At 53.5% G+C, this 9,494-nt stretch overlaps 1 long non-coding RNA gene across 1 annotated transcript; it reads right to left on the bottom strand.

Moving 5' to 3' along the window:
• Nucleotides 1-759: 759 nt before the first annotated feature.
• On the bottom strand, nt 760-9,494 carry LOC128850825 (uncharacterized). The gene is made up of 4 exons (XR_008448090.1): nt 9,111-9,494; nt 5,659-5,730; nt 4,730-4,801; nt 760-3,601 (listed from the first exon to the last, which is right to left on the bottom strand). It is a non-coding gene; the product is annotated as an uncharacterized LOC128850825 (long non-coding RNA).

The raw sequence follows: 9,494 nt of genomic DNA, 5'->3' as shown, positions 1-9,494 counted from the left end.
AGCACAGGGTGAAGAAACACAGATTGTGATTTATTAAAGGGAAATTGAATCAAATCCTTTTGATTTGGGTCCACGAAGAGCAAAGAATGTGACTGAATGAGGAAAAAAGGCCCTGGAGCCTCTGAATTGCTTTTGGCAAAGTGGCGGGAAGTGGAGAGAGGACACAGTGGGGATGTTTCCCTCTATCACAGTCATGAGACTCGGGGTTATTCCCCATGTACTTTCTGTGCCTCTGCAGGCAACAGTATCAGTTTCAAAGAGCAGCAGACAGGCCTGGTCGCCTCACGTGAGCTGTGAGGTTCACATAGGCCCTTTCTCTAACTTGACTCAGTCTCTTGAGATGGCCAAGCAGCACATTCCCAGCGTGTGAGCTCTCCAGGTTTCCTTTGGCATCACCAATCATGCCAAATTTTATCAATTACCTTTGCTCTTTGAGGACCACGAAGGAAAGTATTCCCTTGAATTTCAGAGAAAGAAGAAATGGAAACACCAAGGCTTTGTGTTTCCAGTGTCAGTGTCGGCGTCTGGGATCTTGCACAAAGTCACCACTTCCACCTCACAGAGAGGTGATCCGGACTATATAAGGCTGAGTCACGCATTTGCCCGGTTGTTCCTGTGGTTTGAGGGGCTCCGACGGTCTGGCGGGAGCTATAGGGACCGCTTCTTTCTCCTGCAGCGGCTGCGGGAGTTGGGTCTGGCTCTCACGGGTGCTGGGGCCTCGGCTCTCTGTGTTTGAGGAGTGGCTGCAGATTTCTATCAGAGCTTCTGGAGCTGCAGAGAGGTCTCTATGGAGAGAAAAAGTGGCTGAGGCCTCAGCTGCAGGTGGAGGATGGTGAGTCTCCTCCACAGCATGGAGCAGGCATAGTTGGACTGGGAGCTGGCAGCACAGCGTGGCCAATGGGGACATGGTCACCCGCTGGCACCACCGCGTAGGGGGATTCCTCTGGGCAGGTTCCCTGTCAGGAGCAGGCGCTGGTGCACGTCTCGCTTCCCAGGGCAATCTCAGCCCCTGGTCTTTCCCACCTTGCTTTGCCCACGCCTGTCACTCATGTCCAAGCAGGGTCAGCGTGAGCCAAGCCTGGCTCCGGTCAGAGGGGGCTCCGAGAAGGAGGACCAGGAGTTCAGATGCCAATTAAAGCACCTGACAGCAGCAGAGACCTTAGCAGAGCGTTTTGGCCAAGCTCTCCTTCACCGCTGCCCAGCACCCTGAGCAGAAACGCCTCATGGCTCCAAGCAGCCCTAGCAGGAAGTCGTGGGGGAATCAGGGACTTACTTTTCTCTCTTCTTCCACATCCAGATCACAACGCCGCACACCAGGATCAGAAGCACGAGGGAAAGCAGGGCTGCTACTGCGCCTATTATTATGCAGAGTCGCACACCTTGAGGCCCTTTATCACTCGTGGTGTTCTGGGGCTCGAGGACATTCGGGGTCGTCTCATCAGGCACACCTGGGGGAGCAATTGGAGTTGTCAGTCTGTCTTGTACCCCTCTGGGGACTTCTCATCATGGTTGCCACTGCCAGGACGTTCTCTCTTTCCCTCCAGCGCTGCTGTCTGCACACTCGCTCCCAACCTTTGGGACAGGTTGTCCTACCCAACAAAATTCAGGCAGCCAGGAGAGTACGTGGGGAATGCAGATCCTTGACCAGTTGCTCGTTTCAGGGACACAGAAAAAATCCATCCCTGCAGCAGGGAGGGCCACCTCAACGCTCCCTCCTCCCTGATGGGGATCCGAACATGAGCTCAACCATGTCCAATATGTGCCCCGAGGTCTGCACAAACCAGCTCTGAGCCACACTGGTAACAGTGGGGCAGCAGCTGCCCTGGCACTGGGCTGGAACCACAACCGGCAGCAGAGGCTGCCAAAAGCATGACTTGGGTCAGATGGAACTATTCGCCTCAGGGAGGTGGCATCTTCAGCAGGGGATGTATCTGAGGACAGACACCAGGCTGCCATGCCTCCAGTTTGCAGGACTTGTCTTCCACCGACTGCTGAGGACCTGGATTCTCTTGGAAAGAATAATCTGTTCTGGTATGATGGGCTTCCCTGGAGTGGGACAGCAGTGCCAAGAGTCAGAGGAAGGCAAAGCCTCAGCACGGCTCCGGCACAGAGGGTCCAGAGGGACAGTGCAGGCTCCTCCAAGCCATGTCCAGTCGGTCAGTGCATCCCTTTGTCCCCCAGCTCACAGCAGGGATCCCCCTCCGCTGTGCCCAGGGCACTCCCGGCAGGCTCTGGGAGGCAGGTTTGGCAGGAGATGCATCCCATTAAGAGTCACATCTTCCATCATCTGCTGAGTAGACTTCCGGTGGCCTCATTCCCAAAACAGCAAATTCTAGAACCCCAGTGAGTTGGGGCGGAGGGCGGTGAGCATCTCCTTGTACCCACAGAGGGTTATGAGTGAGCATCGCTCTTACAGCAACGATTCCGCACCGCAGAGAAGTGACTGTTCCTCAGCAGGAGCACAAGAACTTCAGGAGGCAAAAGACACCAAGAATGCTTAGAAACAGTCTGGGCATTTGGGGCTGCACCTTGTCACCTGTCCAAATGATATGTCTGTCATTCATGGAGGAGAATTTAAGCCCTAGACACTCTCCAGTGTTCTCGCAGAGAGCAAACCCAAAGCTGCTGAGAGACCAGGTGATTGCGTGGGATCTTCTTGTCACACTTAGTGCGTTTTTGGCAAACCTGAAGATGATGGTAAACGCCTTCCTTCAGAGCAGACAGGGAGATGCTACAAACAGTTCAGCTGGGAAAGAGCCCTTAAGGAGAAACACATCCCATCCTGCCACCTCCATCCCATGGGAAGGGTCAGAGATACACGCAGTGGATCAAACCCCAAGCTTTGGTCACTGTGTCCTGGGCACTTTCACCATGAAGAACCCACAGACCCCCAAAGCCAGAGGGAAACCACAACCCAGTTATGTAAAACACATCCAGAAACAGAGATCAAAGACACCCAAGACTGGATCCACAGTCCTCCATGGTGGCTGCCTTCAAGCCAGCTGCGTGGCCTCAAGCTGAGTGTCCAATTTCCATCTGTCCCTGACCCTGAGGTGTCACCCAGAGTCCTCAAACACCAAGGAGAAAAGGCGCTGGACCAGACGGTGAAGCTGGGGCTGCTCTGATCTTGGCCAGCTCTGCCAGACTCAGTGAGCCCAAGCTGCCTGCGTGTCCTCTCTGCCGCCCAGGGCTGCTCTCCCTTCTGATGACAAGGGCTGAGCACCCACAGCTCCTGCCAGCTGGATGTCAGTGTCTGCTAGAACGGCTCTGGCCAGGATCGACTCAGATGGGGCTGCGCTGGGGCTCAGCTGGGACCAAAACTGCAGCAGAGACTCTCGACCATCCCAGAGGCTCAGCAGCTCCTGAAGGTCTGACAGTCCATGTCAGTGCAGCGAGGCTCCGGTCGATCCCTTCCTGCTGGAGTAGGCTCTGGCTTCTCCATCCAGGTCTCTGACCCTCCACTTCCCAAGCCCCCTGGTTACGAGTGCTCTAAACCCACCACGTCCTTCTTTCGTTGGCATTACTGGGAGTTCTTCCAGGAATTCTGATCTCCACTGCAAAGATTTCCTTGGTTTGGATTTGTACTTCGCTCTTTGAAGACCTGAACAAAGAGGATCCGGTTAAATTCCTCACTAATAAAATCTCCACAATCATAAAATCATAGAATATGAAACATAGAATATTTTGGATTGGAAGCGACCTTAAATATCACCCAGTTCCAACCTCCTGCCATGGGCAGGGACATCCCGCTAGGTCAGGCTGCCCAAGGCCCATCCAACCTGGCCTTGAGCACCTCCAGGGATGGGGCAGATACAAATTCCCCAGGCGACCCGTTCCAGTGCCTCACCATTCTCATAGCAAAGAAATTCTTCCTTATGTCTGGTCTAAATCTGCCCCTCCCCAGTGCATACCCATTGTCCCTCATCCTCTCACTGCATTCCTTTGTAAACAGACCCTTCCCAGGATTTTGAAGCCACTTCAGGTACTGGAAGGTCAATATAAGGTATCCTCGGAGCCTTCTCTACTCCAGGCTGAACAAGCCAACTCTCTCAGCCTGTCTTCCCACAGGAGGTGCTCCAGCCCTTGGATCATCCTCGCAGCCTCCGCTGGACTGGATTCAACAGCTCCAGATCCTTCTTATGTTGAGGATTCCAGAACTGGACACAATAATCCAGATGAGGTCTCACAAGAGAGGAATAGAGGGGCAGAATCACTTCCCTCGACCTGCTGGCCACGCTTCTTTTGATGCACCCCAGGGCACGATTGGCCTTCAGGACTGTGAGTGCACAATGCCACCTCATGTTGAGCTTCTCATTGATCAGCACTCCCAACCCCTTCTCTGCAGGGCTGCTCTCAATCACATCATCCCCCATCCTGTATTGAAATCATACATTTCTCCAACACACGTGTAGGACCTTGCACTTGGCCTTGTTGAACCTCATGAGGACAATGTCAGGCAGCCAAGAGCGATGACTACCCCTGGAATGCACAGTGGACTCCAGGACAGGATCCATCTGAGAAGCTGGAGCCGTATCGCCACCCAAACCCCAACAGAAGTTCCCATCACAGCCAGTGATTGCTGACGACTGAATCACAGGATGTGAGGGGATCACGCCTTGGGACGGCACACGCCATGCAGGTCTGTGATCTCACACCCACAGGAGAGGCCGCACTCCTGTGGGGGCTTTGAGCTGGCAGCTCCCAAACAGAGTGAAAAGCTGTGACGTACCCATATGATCCGCGTCTGCATCAGCCCTGCGACGTAGCCAGGAAGCTGGAAATACTTTCCGCGCAGGCATGTCTGTAAAGAAAGAGAAGAGAGTATCTCCCGTGAAATATTCCAGTCTACTTCTTCCAATGCAAATGAGGGAGAACAAGGTTCAAATGCGGAATCACTCCATGGCCCTCATCTCTCCCTTTCTCACATGGGCATCGTTTGGTTACTGGATATGTGCACTATGCTGATGAAAAAAAAAATCCAGGTTTAGACCTGTCAGTAGAGAGGACCCCACGGAGCTCATACCAGCTCTAAGCTCAGCCCCAACTGCAATGAGGAGCAGCGCAGGGTGGGAGAGGCAGACAAAGACATTCCCAGGGCAGAGCAACCAGGGCACAAGAAAGTAAGACCAAGGCAGAATCCCCTCCCTTGAGCTGGTGGCCACGCTTCTTTTGATGCGGCCCAGGACACGATTGGCCTTCAGGGCTGTGAGCACACATTGCCGTCTCATGTCGAACTTCTCATCGACCGGCACCCCCAAGCCCTTCTCTGCAGGGCTGCTCTCAATCACATCATTCCCCATCCTCTATTGAAACCATGGATTGCTCGAAGGCAGGTGTAGGACCTTGCACTTGGCCTTGTTGAACCTCATGAGGACAATGTCAGACAGCCAAGAGCGACAACCACCCCTCGGATGCCCAATGGGCTCCAGCACAGGATCCAGCTGAGAATGTGGAGCCACGTCTACACCCAAAGCCCCATCAGAAGTTCCCATCAGGGCCTGTGATCCCTCACAGCTGAACCACAGGACGTGAGGGGATCACGCCTTGGGATGGTACACGCCATGCAGGTCTATAGTCTCACACGTATAGGAAAGGCCACGTCCCCATGGGGGTTTTGAGCTGACAGCTCCCAAATGGAGAGAAAAGCCATTGACATACCCATATGATTCGCGTGTCCATCAGCGCTGCGGCTCAGTCCGGAACGTGGAGACCCATTGCCTACATTCACATCTGTAAAGAAAGAGAGAGAGCATCTCCCGTGAAATATTCCAGTCTACTTCTTCCAATCCCAATGGAGGTGTACAAAGTTCAATCCTGGGATCACTCCATGTTCCTCGCCTCTCCCTTCCACACAGGACCATCGTGCGGTTACTGGGTGTGTGGACCATTCCCATCAAAAAAAACCCCAGGTTTGGAGTTTTCAGAAGACCGCACTCCCTAAACTCACACCAGCTCTAAACTCAGCCCCAAACAGCTCTGCAGCCGACACGGGGAGCAGCACAGGGTGGGAGAGGCTGACAAAGACCTTCCCAGGACAGAGCAACCAGGGCACAGCACTGACCCGACCTGTTCCCTCTGCTCTTCCACACATCAGAGCACTGGCTATAAATATAGGAAGGTGAATGTCCTATGAAAGGATCATGAAACCCCAGTGCCACTCACTCCAGTGACGATCTGTGGTGTCGCCCTGAGGCTCCTGGATAAGATGGGGCTGAGAACCCCGGTGGCCTTTGCCTATGGGCACCACTGGAATCCATCCCATTTCCATGAGATGCTGTGATGCACTTCTTCCCGGGACCCTGCAGTGGAGCTGCCACGGCTCCCTCAGCCCAGCCCGGCCCCGCTGCTCTCCCAGCCCTGCCCCATCCTGACCCCAGTCCCGCTGCCACCCCAAGGAGCACTGGGCACAGCCCCACGCTGCCCGGGGCTGGGTGCCAGCCCTTGCCTGCCCACACACCTGATCCCTGCGCTCGCCACGGAGCAGCCTGGACATCCCACGCTCCGAGAACCACCAAGAGGAAGAGGATAATGAGGCTGGTGGAGCTCACAGCCCCCCGTGCCTGCGCCATGCTGCTGCTGCTGCTGCTGCTGCTGCCGCTGCTGCCGGCACTGCCAGAGCGGTGCCCTTGGCACAGCACAGCACCTCCATAAGTGGCTTAGTGCGTCTGTGACCTCACAATGCAGCCCGGCAACCACAGCCCCACCTGACGTGACGGCGCGTGATCCCCAGGGTGAGGGCAGGGTGGGCGCCCATGGGTGGTTGGGATCACAGTGCTGTGTGTGCTGTTTCATCTGCAACTTCTCACCATGCTCTGATCAGTAGAATTCATAGACTCACAGAATCCTAGAATGGATTGTGTTGGAAGGGACCTTAAAGATCATCTACTTCCAAACCCCCTGCCATGGCCAGGGACGTGTCCCACTAGACGTGGGAGGACACCTCAGGAGGGGATACCAAGGAGAGGGTATCTCACACCACAGGAGAGGCCGCGCTCTCGTAGAGGCTTTGAGGTGGCAGCTCCCAAAGGGAGTGAAAAGCTGTGATGTACACATATGACCTTCGTATGCATCAGCCCTGCGACTCAGCCAGGAAGCTGGAAAACTTTTACCTACAGACACGTCTGTAAAGAAACAGAAGAGTGCATCTCTGTGCAATATTCCAATCTACTTCTTCTGATCCAAATGAGGGAGAACAAAGTTCAAACGCGGAATCAGTCCATGGCCCTCATCTCCCTCTTCCATAAAGGACCATCGTGTAGTTACTGGATGTGTGCACCATTCTCATCCAAAAAAACACGAGTTTGGAGATTTCAGAAGGAAGCACTCCATAAACTCACACCAGCTCTAAGCTCAGCTCCAACCAGCTCTGCAGCCGACACGGGGAGCAGCGCAGGGTGGAAGAAGCCGGCAAAGACCTTCCCAGGGCAGAGCAACCAGGGCACAGCACTGACCTGACCCATTCCCCCTGCTCTTCCACACATCAGAGCTTTGGCTATAAATATAGGAAGGTGAATGTCCCGTGAAAGGAGCATGAAACCCCCAGTGCCACTCTCTCCAGTGACGATCTGTGGTGTCGCCCTGAGGCTCCTGGATAAGATGTGGTTGAGAACCCAGGTGGACTTTCCCTACTGGATGGGGGAAAGGCTGTGGATGTAGTCTTCTTGGACTTTGATAAAGCCTTTGACACAGTTTCTCGCAGTATTCTGCTTCAGAAACTATCAGCCTCTGGCCTGGATGGGCACACACTCTCCTGAGTTGAAAACTAGTTGAACGCCTGGGCCCAGAGAGTGGTGGTAAATGGAGTTAACTCCAGCTGGAGGCCAGTTACAAGTGGGGTTCCTCAGGGCTCAGTACTGGGTCCAGCCCTGTTCAATGTCTTTATCAATGACCTGGATGAAGGCATTGAGTGCACCCTCAGCAAGTTTGCAGATGACACTAAGCGGGGTGGAAGCTTGGATCTGCTGGAGGGTGCGGAGGCTCTGCGAAGGGATTTGAACAGGCTGGACCGCTGGGCTGAGACCAATGGCATGAGGTTTAACAAGGCCAAATGCCGGGTCCTGCACTTGGGGCACAACAACCCTGTGCAGTGCTACAGATTAGGAGAAGTCTGGCTAGAAAGCTGCCTGGAAGAGAAGGACCTGGGGCTGTTGGTTGACAGCCGACTAAACATGAGCCAGCAGTGTGCCCAGGTGGCCAAGAAGGCCAATGGCATCTTGGCTTGTATCAGAAATGTGGTCACCAGCAGGTCCAGGGAGGTTATTCTCCTTCTGTACTCGGCACTGGTGAGACCGCACCTCAAATACGGTGTTCAGTTCTGAGTCCCTCACCACAAGAAGGATGCTGAGGCTCTGGAGCGTGTCCAGAGAAGAGCGTTGAAGCTGGTGAGGTGGTTGGAGAATAAGTCTTATGAGGAGCGGCTGAGAGAGCTGGGGTTGTTTAGCCTGGAGAAGAGGAGGCTGAGGGGAGACCTTATTACTCTCTATAGTACCTGAAAGGAGGTTGTGGAGAGGAGGGAGCTGGCCTCTTCTCCCAAGTGACTGAGGACAGGACAAGGGGGAATGGCCTAAAGCTCCGCCAGGGGAGGTTCAGGCTGAATATCAGAAAAAAAATCTTCACAGAAAGAGTCATTGGGCACTGGATCAGGCTGCCCATGGAGGTGGTTGAGTCACCTTCCCTGGAGGTGTTTAAGGAACGGGTTGATGAAGTGCTTAGGGACATGGTTTAAGGGAGTGTTAGGAATGGTTGGACTCAATGATCCAGTGGGTCCTTTCCAACCTGGTGATTCTATGATTCTATGATTCTATGATTCTATGATAGGACGAGGGGGGATGGGGTTAAACTGGAGAGTGTCAGATTTAGTCTTGATATACAGAAGAATTTCTTCACCATGACGGTGATGAGGCCCTGGCCCAGGTTGCCCAGGGAAGTTGTGGCTGCCCCATCCCTGGAGGTGTTCAAGGCCAGGCTGGATGGGGCCTTGGGCAGCCTGATCCAGTGGGAGGTGTCCCTGCCCATGGCAGGGGGGTTGGAACTGGATGATCCTTAAGGTCGCTTCCAACCCAAACTATTCCATGTTTCTGTGCTTCTAAGATAATGATTACAACCCTTACCTTGTTGTTGCCCACAGTCTTCAAGATTAACTGCGCAGGTGTGGCCAAGCTTTAAGGTCTCTGGATGGGATTAGTTTTATCCCCGAGGGTATGCAATGAGGTTCCAGGACTAAAGTGTCTTGTCATTCTGTCAAAAAATTAGGACTATGAAGACACTTCTGAGTACATAAAGTTCTCTGAAATCACTGTTGAGTAGAAGCAGGCTGAGGGCAAATCCCGAGTCTTCTCCAGTGCTGAATGAAGTGTACCTGACTTAAGAGCTAAATTATTGAGCATAAATTTCTTTGTTTCAAGAGTAAAAGAGGAAAGGCTGCTGGAGAAGTTGTCTTCGGTACATTTTGTAACCTGCAGAGTTCTATTTTAATGTGTTTTAATCTATTTTAA

Source organism: Cuculus canorus, unplaced genomic scaffold (assembly GCF_017976375.1).
Source record: "Cuculus canorus isolate bCucCan1 unplaced genomic scaffold, bCucCan1.pri scaffold_88_arrow_ctg1, whole genome shotgun sequence".
Classification (NCBI taxonomy): Eukaryota; Metazoa; Chordata; class Aves; order Cuculiformes; family Cuculidae; genus Cuculus; species Cuculus canorus.
Note: the sequence above shows the minus strand (reverse complement) of the source record. Positions and strands in the feature narration are given on the sequence as shown.